Consider the following 14450-nt stretch of genomic DNA (forward strand, 5'->3'; position numbering starts at 1 on the left):
ACAGCGGAACACAAGACAACCCGTAATTAACAGAGCAGGAGATTGATTAACAAACAGTCTTAGCGGGATGGGACCGCCTAGTGCCTGCCAGAGCCCGCGGCCCAGCCCCTAACTTGGTCGTGCAGCTCACCCCGGCACACAAAGAGCACACGACAATAACACACGAAATAGTCAGAGTAATAGTGGGCGTGCCATTACATGCGACGCAGATGTAAGTAATGCTTTTTATATGAAAACTGACGATGGTTTCGACATATACATTAATCTTATCGCGTGTGTCGGGGCCGCGTGAGGAGAATCCGTGCTGCAGGATCCGCCCGCCCACACACCTCGTGCTGAGCGGGGAAATGCACGATTCTCAGCACTTGTTAGAGCACATGTGTTGCTCAGGTGTCACCCTCCTCTTTGCCTCCGGTGCTCTGCCCCCCCCCTTTGCCCGCTCACAAGTGGCAGCCCCTTATGCCGCAAGCTATTATATTAGCAGTAAAATTTCTTTATGTATATATATTCATCTCTTTATCTATCTATCTATCCATCTATCTATCTGTCTATTTATATATATATATATCTATATCTAATCTATCTATCTATATCTAATCTATCTATCTATCTATCTATATCTATAACTCTCTCTCTCTCTCTCTCTCTCTCTCTCTCTCTCTCTCTCTCTCTCTCTCTCTCTCTCTCTCTCTCTCTCTCTCTCTCTCTCTCTCTCTCTCTCTCTCTCTCTCTATGTCTATCTATCTATCTATCTCTATCTATCTATCTTTTTTTTCAATTTAGAGTTTTCTAAAGAGCTCAGTCACCCTAAAAATGACAAAAAAGTGCACATATAGTGAGCTAATATATCAGGGCAGCGTCAGTCCCACGACTGTGACGTCAAAAGAAACTTTTAGGAATTGATTTTCTTCGTTCACGGAGCATCGTACAATCCTCTTTCTGTTTTGATAGTGCGTGCAGCCAGTAATTTCCCGTGATTCATTTACTGATAAAATGTTTGGATCATGCAAAAATAAAGCTTAAAGCCGACAGCGCTGATAATGGCTTGATGAAAGAAAACTATAAAAATAAGTAATGAATGGCATTAGAAGAAAAACAGGAATATTTTTCATGACCAACGTTACCAATGTATACTAAAGATAACGAAAGATAAGTGAACATATGGAACGTGCATAACGGAACAGTACACAGATAAGGGAATGCGGCCATGGATGATATATAAAGGTAAAAAAACAAAACTCAGAAGTGGAATTTTCATGACAAAAATAGGAGAACAGGAAAAGCCGAGACACAACAGAACATTACCCGGGAATAGCTGTCCTGTGGGTCGTGTTTCCAGCGAGGAAGCTTAATTCTTTGCTAACGAGGGCGTCCACAACCACTCTCAGGCATTACGACCCTGCTATTGTATTGTCTCGGGCATAAAAGCTGCTGAAGGAGGAGTTGAGAACCATCCGGGGAATAACAGTCTTGCACACACACGCACACGAGCCTCTCAGCAACACGTTCATGGTTCACTGCATCTCCTTCACCTTCCCAAATATGAAAACAATATTATATGATGTCTATTCTCTGTGCCTTTCGCCTAAGTGTATGCTATTGCCTTTAATGGATCATTCGACTTACTTCGTGGATGTATACGAATGCTTGTTTGTTTTTTGTGTGTTTAGATAGGATTTTTAATTTTGTGTGTGATTGTTAGTGGGTGGGTGGGTGTGAGTGGATGTGGGTTTGTGTATAGAATTCTTTTTTTTTTCTTTTCAGAACCCTCTCTCGCTTTTTTTTTCTCTCCTTTATCTTTTTTTTTTTTTGTGTGTGTGTATGTGCTTGTTAGGGGGTCGGTGGGTGTGAGTGGATGTGGGTTTGTGTGTAGAATTCATATTTTCTCTTTACAAAACAACCCTCTCTCGCTCTCTTTTTCTTTCTCCTTTATCTTGTCCTCTAGGCGGCAGAGGAGCACCTTCGTTCTGTGAGCCTAAAGAGACGATAACCTTAGTTGTTTCAGTATAAAGGTGGAAGAGCACTCTTCCATTTTCAGTGAATTTTCAAAAGCTTTTGCTCGCGATGAAGTAATTAACGTGAAGTAAAACGTGCAAGTAAAAACATGAGAATTACTTTTTTCGTGTATTTCCGGGAAACCATTATCATTTTTTACATCGGAGATAGGTTCATATTCTTAAACTTATCGGGTTCCCATCACGACTATTTTCCAAGGCCACAGAGAAGATTAATCGGGTTTCCATGCGTGATCTACCCGTTCAAGATGCAGAAATTGTGTAAAACTATCACTAGGGTCACAAAACAGTCCATGAAAATCCCAGGAACTTCTACGAGAGGCTTTCCAAAGAGGCGAATTGAGGCGCCGATACGTTTAAGAATTCCGGCTGTAGTTTAAGGGCAACAAATATAGAGAAAAAAAAGGCCGCAAATGGGTCGCACACAGATGACAGGTATCGAAAGGATGGTATTGCCTCTGTTATGAGATTGTCAGCAGGACTAATAAATGGACACTGTTTGAGCCCTGACAGTCGTAGCATGCGGGGTGATATGTGGCCGACCAGCTGTGTTGTGTGTAGCGAGCAGAACGTTAAAGAACCAACTCCACCATCGCCGTGTGCTGGCCATCCATGGGCCGACGCACTTGCTCAACATCCTTGTTTGTTTTTTCGTTGTTTGCTTTAAAGATTTGTGAACACACCGCCAGTTTGTTCTTTCTTCGAGTTGTGTGCCCCTCGCCTTTTTTTCCGGTCTCCTACAGATATACAAACACATGCGCCTGCACACACACACACACACACATACACACACACACACACACACACACACACACACACACACACACACACACACACACACACTCTCTCTCTCTCTCTCTCTCTCTCTCTCTCTCTCTCTCTCTCTCTCTCTCTCTCTCTCTCTCTCTCTCTCTCTCTCTCTCTCTCTCTCTCTCTCTCTCTCTCTCTCTCTCTCTCTCTCTCTCTCTCTCTCTCTCTCGCGCTCGTGTTATCGCATCACTTGACATTCCCAAAGCGAACAAAGTTTGCCACCCAAGTCATAAGAAAACAGTTCATTAAAAATACAAAAGTTGTGAGTTTGGAAGAAAACTGGTTGACGAGAAACACAAAAGATTGGAGTAAATGACCTCCTGAGCAGCACTGTTTACATCGACACTGCACAGAAAAACAAGAGAAAAATAGCCCCAGCAAGCAGAATAGGATTAACTATCACATATGATGGGTCAATAAGGTTACCTCCACACGCGCATCGGCACTTACCTGAAGGTGAGCCGGGGCGGGGCGGGGCGGGGTGGGGCGGGGCTAGGTGTGGGTTGAGCTGCACAGGTGAATGGAAGGGTTCGTTCTGCCTTCACGTTATCAGTTAAAAATAAAATTGATGAAAGGGAAGCTCGTCTGATACATTGGTTTGAATGAAGCGCTTCAGTTTTTAATTGATTTTTGGTAGATTTTCTAGACACTTTTCTATTTTGCTGAAATTTTAAATAATGTTATTTTCAATGTTATATTTTACACGGAATTTGTATGTCAGACTGATTAAGAGTCTTTTCTCCAGCGGTTTCGTCCGTTATCTTCACATTCTTTCGCTTTTCCTGCGTTCTGTGGCACGTTTTTCAAAGCCAGTTGGGAATCAGTAATCAGTTTTTTGGATTTGCTTATTTGTGTTCACATCTTGCCGAAGACGTTTTACTTTCTGCGACTTAGTTTGTACTGAGGCTTTTCATTTTCACACACTTTGCATTCTTTTATATTCGTTTTTTTTTTATGACAAGCTAATAATTTGGTTTTAAGTTCCATTTCTATATCTGTACTAACTGATATCTGGTCCAGCTCCCAGCCATTCTTCGCGACTCGTTCTGCTATCGATTTCAAGAAAGGATCAGTTTCTCAAAAGGTCACTCTCACTTCTGTATACAGATGATTTAAATAAAAAAAATTCCAATCGCTCTGTTATAGGATATGCTCCAGCATTCATAAGTATATTGATTCACGCATTCTCATTTGTACATTCATTCATTCATTCATTCATGGTCTTCTCTCTCTCTCTCTCTCTCTCTCTCTCTCTCTCTCTCTCTCTCTCTCTCTCTCTCTCTCTCTCTCTCCCATCAAGTATTTTACGCCTTACAGCAATTTTTCGTTCTTTAAGTGAGGCGAGCGTGTAATGGCGCGCAGAATGGGCCTCACGTAAGTGGTTGTCGTCGTGTAAAGTAAGAAACAATTTTAGCAGCAACCCGTCCCTGTTGTAGCCCCTGAAATGTGTTGATATCTTTTCTTCTGGTTAGTTAAACTCTTATATATGTATCCGAACAAGTCCGTGCCCGTGTCTGTTTGTGTGTGTGTGTGTGCTTGTGTGTGTGTGTGTGTGTGTGTGTGTGTGTGTGTGTGTGTGTGTGTGTGTGTGTGTGTGTGTGTGTGTGTGTGTGTGTGTGTGAGAGAGAGAGAGAGAGAGAGAGAGAGAGAGAGAGAGAGAGAGTTTGACTGTCAGTCTCTTCTATTTCTATCTATCTTTCTAAATCTATGTCTATGTCTGTATCTATTTCTTCCTATCTATGTCTATATATTTATATATGTATGCATATATATTAAACACACACACACACACACACACACACACACACACACACACACACACACACACTATGCAAGTCAGTATTTATATCGTGATAGCCTTACAATTCATCACACAAATCTCTCTCTCTCTCTCTCTCTCTCTCTCTCTCTCTCTCTCTCTCTCTCTCTCTCTCTCTCTCTCTCTCTCTCTCTCTCTCTCTCTGTGTGTGTGTGTGTGTGTGTGTGTGTGTGTGTGTGTGTGTGTGTGTGTGTGTGTGTGTGTGTGTGTGTGTGTGTGTGTGTGTGTGTGTGTGTGTGTGTGTGTGTCTGTCTGTCTGTCTGTCTGTCTGTCTGTCTGTCTGTCTCTCTCTCTCTCTCTCTCTCTCTCTCTCTCTCTCTCTCTCTCTCTCTCTCTCTCTCTCTCTCACACACACACACACACACACACACACACACACACAGTCAGTAAATCTTTCACATCAAGACACTGTGGGCAAGTGTGGTTTATTTTCCCCATTATCTACGTATGGTGGTCTCTCCAGAGCTGGTCTTTCACGCCCCTTCACTGTTCCTTTCTCCCTCTCTCCCCAGGCTGCTGCGGGCCGTCCGGCGGGTACACTCACGCTTCACGGGACCAAAGGTGAGTTGTCTGTCTTCTTGCGGTAATCACTAAATGTTTGCGTGCTTGTATAAGATTACAAGTTCTTAGAGTGTGTTTGTTTGTGTGTGTGCTTGTATTTTTGTGCGTGTACGAGTAGTTTGCTTTGTGGTTTGCGGCATCGTAGTATTGCAGGTGGGGAACGCTAGCGTATTGGCGTGGGCGGCATGGGCAAATGTTGTGTGGGGGTACTTGGGATAACAGAGTGGGCCTGGTGGTGGGGCAGAGCGTGAATGTTGGGGAGAGCGGTCGTGGTTGTGGTGTTGAAATGTTGGCGCCAACGTGTGAGGCTCACTGGGACGGGATCCCGCACGACCCTCCGGCCCGGTGGTGAGAGAACGACTGAGGTCTGAGGCTGCCGCTGCCCTGCCGACACCCCCTGGCCCTGGCCCTGGCCCCTACCTGTCACCACTGCCACTGCCACCACCGCGTCATCACCATCACCGCCGCCACCTCCACCTCCACCTGTCTGTCACTGCCGCCACCATCACCACCATTAAGTAAACCTGAGGCTATTATTGTAGGGATAAGCGCTCTATAGGAGGATTAATTAATAGTGAATGTCATCTTTCGCTACTTTCTGGCATAGGGGAAAAAATTATATCGCTGCACACGTTTTAGAGCTCCCGACCTCACGGCACCACAACACCCGCCACCACCACCACTATACCTACACCCGCCCCACCCCCGCCATTGCCTCCATCACCACCCGCACCACCACCACTAATACCTACCGCACGTGCCCGTCCCCAACACCCATCACATCGCCCCTTAGTAGCAAGCTCGGCAGTCCCTAGAGAAGCGCAAGAAAATGACAGCAAAGTGAACGGCCTCCATTGCACGGCTTTATCAGCCTCTGGGTATACATTGCCAATTCTAACGGCATCCTTTGCTAATCACCTTAATTACCATTCTGTAGTAACGTCACTGTAGGAATTAATTAACATTACTCCCAGGCTAATTTCCCTGCGGCATACTTTAATATTCTATTCCGCCTAACCTGTAATATGGGCGTCCATATTAATATTACACGAATGGAATATTTAATAGTTTCCTCATAATGAACCAGTTCCCTTTTCACAAGTGTAAGGCATTAATTAGGTTTCCTCTTGTCACCGCCACATCACGCGTACCAGTCTACCCACATAGGTAGTCTTTCGCGCTGTCTCTTTGTGGAGCCAAAACATATTTACCATTTATTAAAAGAGAGAGCAAGGGAAAGACGGACGGAGAGACAGGAAGGATAAAGGAAAAAAGACAGGTCAGGGTTGATGTAATAAAGGGTACAAGAGGCAAAAGAGGGAGAAGAGAAGGTTAAATTACACCCGTGAGGAGAGAGAGGAAATTAAACCGACTTAGAAACGGAAAGGAAATTTAAGGGAGAATGGAATTAATATACGAAGGAAATATGAAAAACAGGAGAGAGTAAAGGAAAAGCGCTAATGTAGAAAAGGAAAGGGAGGAAAAAAGTTGATATGTACACAAGGAGAAAAGGATTGAAATAGAATAGACGGAAGGAAATCACCGTGACTAGTATTATCTTTCATAAGTACCCCTCGCGTGGCTTATGAGCAATTAGAGGCAGCTTTATGATTATTCTTCTCTAGCTTCCTCTCCGCCTTTTTTAGCTACAAGTGTGTCTCTTGCTCGGCTCATGTCAATATTAACTATTAGCTAACGGTTATGGCAAGAAGGTGGTTTTAATAAGTTTTAGCAATTGTAATGTTTCCCTCTGTTTGGTTTTGAAGGAGCAGTGAGTAGCGTTTTTTTTTCTTTATTTGTTTATTTTGTTTATTTTAGCTGTTTCCTCTGCCGTAGGGAAAAGCTCAAGGTTGTAATTCTGCCGCCGCACATTTTCAACCCTGACCTGCGCAAACCTCTATCAATTATTACCATTTTTAGTGCAGCATTAGCGCTTCACCTTTAGTGCCAACCTATCAATCAACGATTCGTCATTTCACCATCATTACTATCACCGTCACGGCTCATTTCATATCCATAATCACCATCCGGGCTCAGTTCACTTCACCATTTTATACATATTTCAACCATTTAATTTGTTTTTTTATTTGTTTTTTGTTTATGCCCTTAAGTTGCTTCCTTTCCTGTAAAAAAGAAATGCCCCCCCCGTCTCATTGCCAACTAGTCTGGCTTCTATTCGGCTTCATATTCACTCCTCATTATATCGCCGTTTTCACAGTATATTTATTTCGTGCGTACAAGGATGAGACGAATGGCTGTACGATTCTCACCCGTCATGCACCGCCGGCACATCAGCTTTACTCAGATCGCGCGATGACAAACACAGAAGGAGCCTCCCTCGCATGATCCTATGGATGTATTTGGCTTGCCTCTGTTGCCCTCTCGACAGGATCACCAACACAACTCTTCCTGCTCATCCGCCCTCCTTCCTGCTTGCCTGCCTGCCTCTCCTCCTGCCTCACTTTCTGTTGTCTTCGTCCGCTTACTCATGGATTGTTGCCGAATCCCCACTCACTCACTCACTCTCTCTCTCTCTCTCTCTCTCTCTCTCTCTCTCTCTCTCTCTCTCTCTCTCTCTCTCTCTCTCTCTCTCTCTCTCTCTCTCTCTCTCTCTCTCTCTCTCTCTCTCTCTCTCTCTCTCTCTCTCTCTCTCTCTCTCTCTCTCTCTCTCTCTCTCTCTCTCTCTCTCTCTCTCTCTCTCTCTCTCTCTCTCTCTCTCTCTCTCTCTCTCTCTCTCTCTCTCTCTCTCTCTCTCTCTTATTTTTTTTATTTAAACATCAAGATACATATGACAAAAGGGGCGGGGAAATTGTCTCCATGCTAAAGACGACCTTTGTCTTGAGGTCGCCTATCTTAAAGCATTGTCACTAGTTGTGCTTGTGCTCAGGCGGATGTGACTAGGGCGGGTAAGGGCGACACCAGGTATGAGCCGCCACCTTCACCTGTTGGGTGTTCATTGCCCTAACGCCCACTTCACCCGTGAAGGCGCTCCACAGGTGGGCCGTGGCACTCGTGAAGGCCCTCTGGCACCTGGCTGTGCGTCTTCTCGGGATTTCAAGGAGGAGGCCGTTAGCCACCGTCGCTCTCGTGGTGTGCTGGCTTCTCCTCCCAGGGACCCGTAGTGCCGCCAGGTGAGGTGTATGTTGGACCTGGGCCTTGTGTAGGACTGTGATGGCACCGACCCTGCTCCGGTGCCCGAGGCTGTCGAGCATACAGCGGGGGACGTCCTGCTGGTGATGTAGCTGCTGTCGATGTTGCCGCTGCCGCCACTGGTGTCCATGTGGTCGCTGCTGCTGAAGGCTGCTGGCATCGCGGATGAGTCGCTCTGCCCTCCTCTGCACTCTGTCCAGCAGCGAGAGGTGACATTGGGCACTGTTCATCCAGGAGAGAGGGGAGTATTCCATGACGGGCCTCACCTGGGCCTTGTACAGCCTCAGGAGGCCGTCTGCGTCGAGCAGGTGCCGCACGCGACGCAGGAGTGTCACCCTCAGGGAGGCTCTGCGCGCCACACACTCCAGGTGGCGGTCAAAACTGAGTCTGGAGTCGACCTCCACCCCCAGGATGTTGATGGAGTCCTTGATGACCAGGGTGTCGTCCCCAAACTTCAGCCGTCCCTGCAGGAGTCTGGCGTCCTCCCCCGAACGCGATATGACCATGGCCCGGGTCTTCTCGGCAGCAAACTTGACTTGCCAACGTCGTCCCCAGGCCATGATGCCACCAAGATGGCGGTTGGTGGCTTCGATCACGTCCGCAGTTTCCGCCCTGGTGTAGCTGTGGGACAGGGTGCAGTCGTCGGCGTAGGCTGAGGCCACTGGTAGGCCACGGAGCAGCTCGTCGAAGTATGCGTTCCAAAGAATAGGGCCCAGTACTGATCCTTGTGGAACGCTAGCAGTGATTGGGTAACTGCCTGACGTGCACCCGTTCACCACTACCCTCAGACTCCGGCCGTGCAGGTAGCTCGAAAACAGCTGCAGCAGTTGTCCTGTGATGCCGAGCTGTTCGAGCTTGGCCAGGAGGCCCCTGTGCCACACACAGTCGAATGCCCCATCACTATCTTGGGCAACAACAAGTGAGGGGCGACCAGAGTCCAGGGCGTCATGCCAAGACTTGCTGAGCAGGAGGAGGAGGTCTGATGCCTGAACCCGTGCTGCGCGTCAGTTGCTCAGCAATAATCCGCTCCAGGATCTTGCAGGCGTCTTGAGAGGCGGGATCCTGTCCTGCGTGACGGTGCCTTGCCTCTCCTTCACCAAGGTTGGACGCCAGCTTCCTCCTGAGGCTGTTTTCCCACCTTTTCCTGGCCCACGCTGCTGTCCTTGTCATGGCCTTGCATGCAGCGCGGTGCAGAGCCTTGTTGCGCTGGGAGGGACGGCGCTTGTATTGCCTCCAGGCGCTGTACTTATCCTCTGCAGCCAGTCGGCACCTATAGCCGAACCACGGCTGGTCGCGTGGGTCGGCTTTATATGCTCTGTGAGGGACATGCTGCCTCTGGGCTTGGAGGAGAGTGGCAGAGAAGGCTGTCACATTGTGGTCAACGTCACCACTGAGTGTGGCGTCCCAGTCAGTGTCAGCTAGTGCCCGCTTCATGGCTTGCCAGTCTGCCCGCTGCCACAGCCAGATGACGCGTTGCCTTGCTTCCTCACGCGAGGGGTTGAGGCCGAGTTCAGTCAGCACCGCATTATGGTCGGAGCTGCCGATTCTCTCCAGAGGGCGGCAGTGCACTGAGTCCCCGGGCAAGTCTCCTCAAGACAGGGTCCAACGAGCCCCCACGCACGTGAGTGGGAAAGGTGACGTGGTTTGTGAGCCCGTGGACCACTGTCAGCTCAGTTAAGGCCCTGCTCACCATATGCTGGTCATGTCACCCACGATGGCTGTGCTCTGGCAGTCATAGGAGTCCAGGATGGTGTCCAGCAGGTCGGGGAGGAAGGTGAGGGGCTCGCTGCCTTGCCACTGAGGGAGATACAGGGCGACGAGAAGTTCGGCACTCATATCTGCGAGGAGGAGGCGGAAGAACATGGCCTCATATGTGCTCAGCGACAGGGACAGAGAGTGGCTGTAAATGCAGGCCCTCCCGGTAAGAAACAGCCACACCTCCGTCCTGTCAGTCCTTCCGATCGCGTCGCTCCCAGTGGCAGTAGCCAGGATTCCTGTCACACGATGTCACACACTCATCGTTCAGAAACGTTTCGACTGCCACCACCATATCAGCTCGGTTCCTGAGGACGGCGTGTGTGAGCTCGCCAACGTTGGTTCTGAAGCCTCGTACATTTGCTGACAGGATTCTAAGGCTATTTTGCGTCATGGCCGGTTAGTTGTTGTTGGCTGTTCCGGGGATCTGCCCGAGGTGTGGATGTTGTGTTTGAGTGGGGGTAGGTGGTGGGTTGAGTTGGAGTCTCTCCGTCAGCAGGGTTCTGAGGAAGCGCTCCTGTCTCTCCTCGGCTACACGGGTGTAGCAGGTGTCAGCGGTGTGGCCTCGTCGCAGACAGAATACGCACTCCAGGATATTTCTCTCTCTCTCTCTCTCTCTCTCTCTCTCTCTCTCTCTCTCTCTCTCTCTCTCTCTCTCTCTCTCTCTCTCTCTCTCTCTCTCTCTCTCTCTCTCTCTCTCTCTCTCTCTCTCTCTCTCTCTCTCTCTCTCTCTCTCTCTCTCTCTCTCTCTCTCTCTCTCTCTCTCTCTCTCTCTCTCTCTCCTGTTTACCACCGCCCCCCGAGGGTTTTCTTCCCAGTCCTCCTTGGCCCGTTCCTTGCCTCCCCGCCACCAAGGGCGTCGTCTCTCCTTTGCCTGTCTTCTCCGTCCGCCTTCACTTCCTTCTTGCTCGAATTACTTCCTTCCCGTTTCCTTGCCTCGCGTTCCCCTCTTTTTTTATTGCTGCATTTTTTGTTTCTACACCGTAACCACCGTCACGTTTGTTGTTGCTGTTGTTGCTATTGCTGTTGCTGCTGGTGCTATAACTACCACTACTACTAATACTACTTCTACAGCAACACCAGTTACTATATCAACAACAACAACAACAACAAAACAATAACTACTAGTACTGCTGTGACTACTACTATTAATGCTTCTGCTACTTTTGCTACTACTACTACTACTACTACTACTACTACTACTACTCCTTCTACTACTACTCATAATTTTTATTTCCTTTACCACTATCATCATCATTATCATAATAACGGTAATAATAACAACAATAAAATATTAATATTAATAATTATAGTAATGATAAACAATAGCTTCACCGGTGATTGAGTCTCCGTGGAATACATTGCTGCTAATAATACTCCGGCATTAGCAGGGCTTAGGTTAATCCTCGCCCTCTGATTGTCTGTGATGCGCTGGCTGTCGTCTCCGCCCTTCATTCCCCGCGGCCCTTGTCTGCCTGGCTGTCGGCATGCATTTGTTTACGCTTCAGCGCACGTTAGAATATCATTACGCACTCTTCCCGCCTCTCCTCGTGTCCAGGGTACGAAACAAGCTCCCTGCGACACGTATACGTTGCCCTGTATTCCTTGGGACGGGTCGCGGACTGTCTTGTGGCGCTGGTGGAGGCAAACTCGGGGACGGTGCTGGCTGGTGGGCGAAGGCGAACTGCAAGGGAAGGAAGAAAGAGGTAGTGGTGGTGGTGGTGTGTGTGTGTGTGTGTGTGTGTGTGTGTGTGTGTGAGAGAGAGAGAGTGCTTGCTTGTGTGTCTAAGGGCATAAAACTCCTTATATTGTACCCGCCACTGCCATTTGGCCTGTTGTTGTTGTTGTATTTCTTGTTGTACTCCTCGTCCTCCTCCTCTGCTTTATCCTCCTGTCACTTACCCTCGTTCCTGCCCATTCCGCATTTGTTGTTGCACTTTTATTTGGTGTTTGTTTATTTTCTGTTTGATGTTGTTTTGTACGGTCGGTGTCCTTTTGTTGCCGTTGTTACTTTCCCCACTGCTGTCCTGGTGATGGTGTTGTTGTTGTTGTTTTTTGTCGGTGGTGGTGGAGGTGGTGCTGTCGTGCCTGTTCATCGGTGTCACTCTGACGCCGTGTTTGTCGCCGCTTTGGTGTGATTTTCCTAGAACCCTGCATGCTCGCTCTCTCTCTCTCTCTCTCTCTCTCTCTCTCTCTCTCTCTCTCTCTCTCTCTCTCTCTCTCTCTCTCTCTCTCTCTCTCTCTCTCTCTCTCTCTCTCTCTCTCTCTCTCTCTCTCTCTCTCTCTCTCTCTCTCTCTCTCTCTCTCTCTCTCTCTCTCTCTCTCTCTCTCTCTCTCTCTCTCTCTCTCTCTCTCTCTCTCTCTCTCTCTCTCTCTCTCTCTCTCTCTCTCTCTCTCTCTCTCTCTCTCTCTCTCTCTCTCTCTCTCTCTCTCTCTCTCTCTCTCTCTCTCTCTCTCTCTCTCTCTCTCTCTCTCTCTCTCTCTCTCTCTCTCTCTCTCTCTCTCTCTCTCTCTCTCTCTCTCTCTCTCTCTCTCTCTCTCTCTCTCTCTCTCTCTCTCTCTCTCTCTCTCTCTCTCTCTCTCTCTCTCTCTCTCTCTCTCTCTCTCTCTCTCTCTCTCTCTCTCTCTCTCTCTCTCTCTCTCTCTCTCTCTCTCTCTCTCTCTCTCTCTCTATCTGTCTCTCTCTCTCTCTCTCTCTCTCTCTCTCTCTCTCTCTCTCTCTCTCTCTCTCTCTCTCTCTCTCTCTCTCTCTCTCTCTCTCTCTCTCTCTCTCTCTCTCTCTCCACGCAGCATCTCGAGACAAGACTGCAGGAGCAGGAAGAGAAGATGGAAGAAGGCCAGAATAAAATAATAGAGCTTTCTCTCACCAGGCAGCATCTCGAGACCAGACTGCAGGAGCAAGAAGAGAAGATGGAAGCAGGTCAGAATAAAATAATAGAGCTTTCTCGCACTGTTGCCTCCTTGCAGGAATTCATCCAGGCTAACGTTGCTGTGGTGCCAAACCCTTCTCCAACCGCCCCCTTGCCCTCAGCGGTACCGTCGACACCAGCGGACAACACCACGCAACGGGAGGATGCTAGTGGCACCGCCCATGATGGCTTCACCGTCGTGAATGGAGGAGCCAAACCAGCCAGACAAGCGATTTATCCTGTTCATTGCTTTAACAGGTTTGCCATTCTGGAGGAGGAGGACGAGCAGGAGAGCACCTTCCTGGTGGGTGACTCCATGATTCGCCAGCAGGTCGTTGAGTTCTACGGCAGAGTTCCTCGTCGAAGACGGAACTATTGCTATCCTGGTGCTGGGATCGACGACATAACTGCTGCTCTTGAGGAGATCTCCCCCCAGGCTACTAATGATTCACTGTTTGTTATTCACACAGGTACGAACGACATCACCACGACCCGGTCTGAGGAACTCCTGGAGAAGTACCGTAGGCTCATCCAGCAGTATAAGACTAAATCCCCTAACATTTTGATTTCAGGAGTTCTACCACGGACTTGGGCGGAGAGCGACTTTTTCAGTAAGGCCTTCAGCCTCAACAACCGCTTACAGACTCTTTGCAGGGAGCTTGACGTGGAGTTCCTCAACACATGGGACAATTTCTATGGACAAAATGAGCTCTTTCACAGGGACGGATTGCACCTTTCTCCCATCGGGGCAGCCAGACTCGGAAGGCTCCTCAACGAAGCAGTGCGTGTCATCCGAACAAAAAACGAGTCACGGCCACGTCCCTCCACCCCACCCGTGTAAATAGACGCCGTGCATCGCAACAAACCCGTAACCGTGATCCCGCAAGTACCACCACCTCTATTACTAAGCCTCTAGATAACTTAAAAATCCTTAGTTTCAATGCGCGTAGCCTAAGAAACAAATTTGATGAACTGAGATGTCTTGCTTTAACATAAAATTTTGACATAATTGCTATAACCGAAACATTTATCGACACCACAAATATTGATTTAAGTTCCGAATACAACATAGATGGCTACAGACTCTTCAACAAAGATCGTGTAAACCGTAGAGGCGGTGGCGTCGCCCTTTATGTCAAAAGCTATTTGCAACCCACTGACAAAACACCGGGAAACAGTAACGTTGAACATTTGTGCGTGCGAGTAAACATTGCAAAAGTCAACTTAAATATATCTGTCACCTACAGACCTCCCGGGCAATCACTCGATGACGACCTTGAAATGTACAGCGTCTTAAGGCAGTCACTTAATAACAGCGACTCACTGATATTAGGAGACTTTAACCTCCCCATTATCGTCTGGTCAACACTGTCAGGTACATAAGGCGAGTCACATAGAATGATCTAATTTCTAGAAGAAAATTATCTAAGC

The 14450-nt window shown here is 48.1% G+C and overlaps 1 protein-coding gene across 3 annotated transcripts in view; it reads right to left on the reverse strand.

Moving 5' to 3' along the window:
- The window catches only part of LOC127009629 (probable G-protein coupled receptor No9), a 219498-nt gene extending 213939 nt beyond the window's left edge, over positions 1–5559 (reverse strand). The window contains exons 1-2 of one of the 3 annotated variants that reach the window (XM_050882864.1): positions 5519–5559; positions 3276–3874 (exon numbers count right to left, since the gene is read on the reverse strand). The gene's annotated coding sequence lies outside the window, so the exon portion shown is untranslated. Of the gene's footprint in view, positions 1–3275; positions 3923–5518 lie in introns of all 3 variants that reach the window. The other 2 variants (XM_050882863.1, XM_050882866.1) reach the window with 2 other exon arrangements.
- Between the last annotated feature and the right edge of the window lie 8891 nt (positions 5560–14450).

This window comes from Eriocheir sinensis, chromosome 41, assembly GCF_024679095.1.
Source record: "Eriocheir sinensis breed Jianghai 21 chromosome 41, ASM2467909v1, whole genome shotgun sequence".
Taxonomy (NCBI): Eukaryota; Metazoa; Arthropoda; class Malacostraca; order Decapoda; family Varunidae; genus Eriocheir; species Eriocheir sinensis.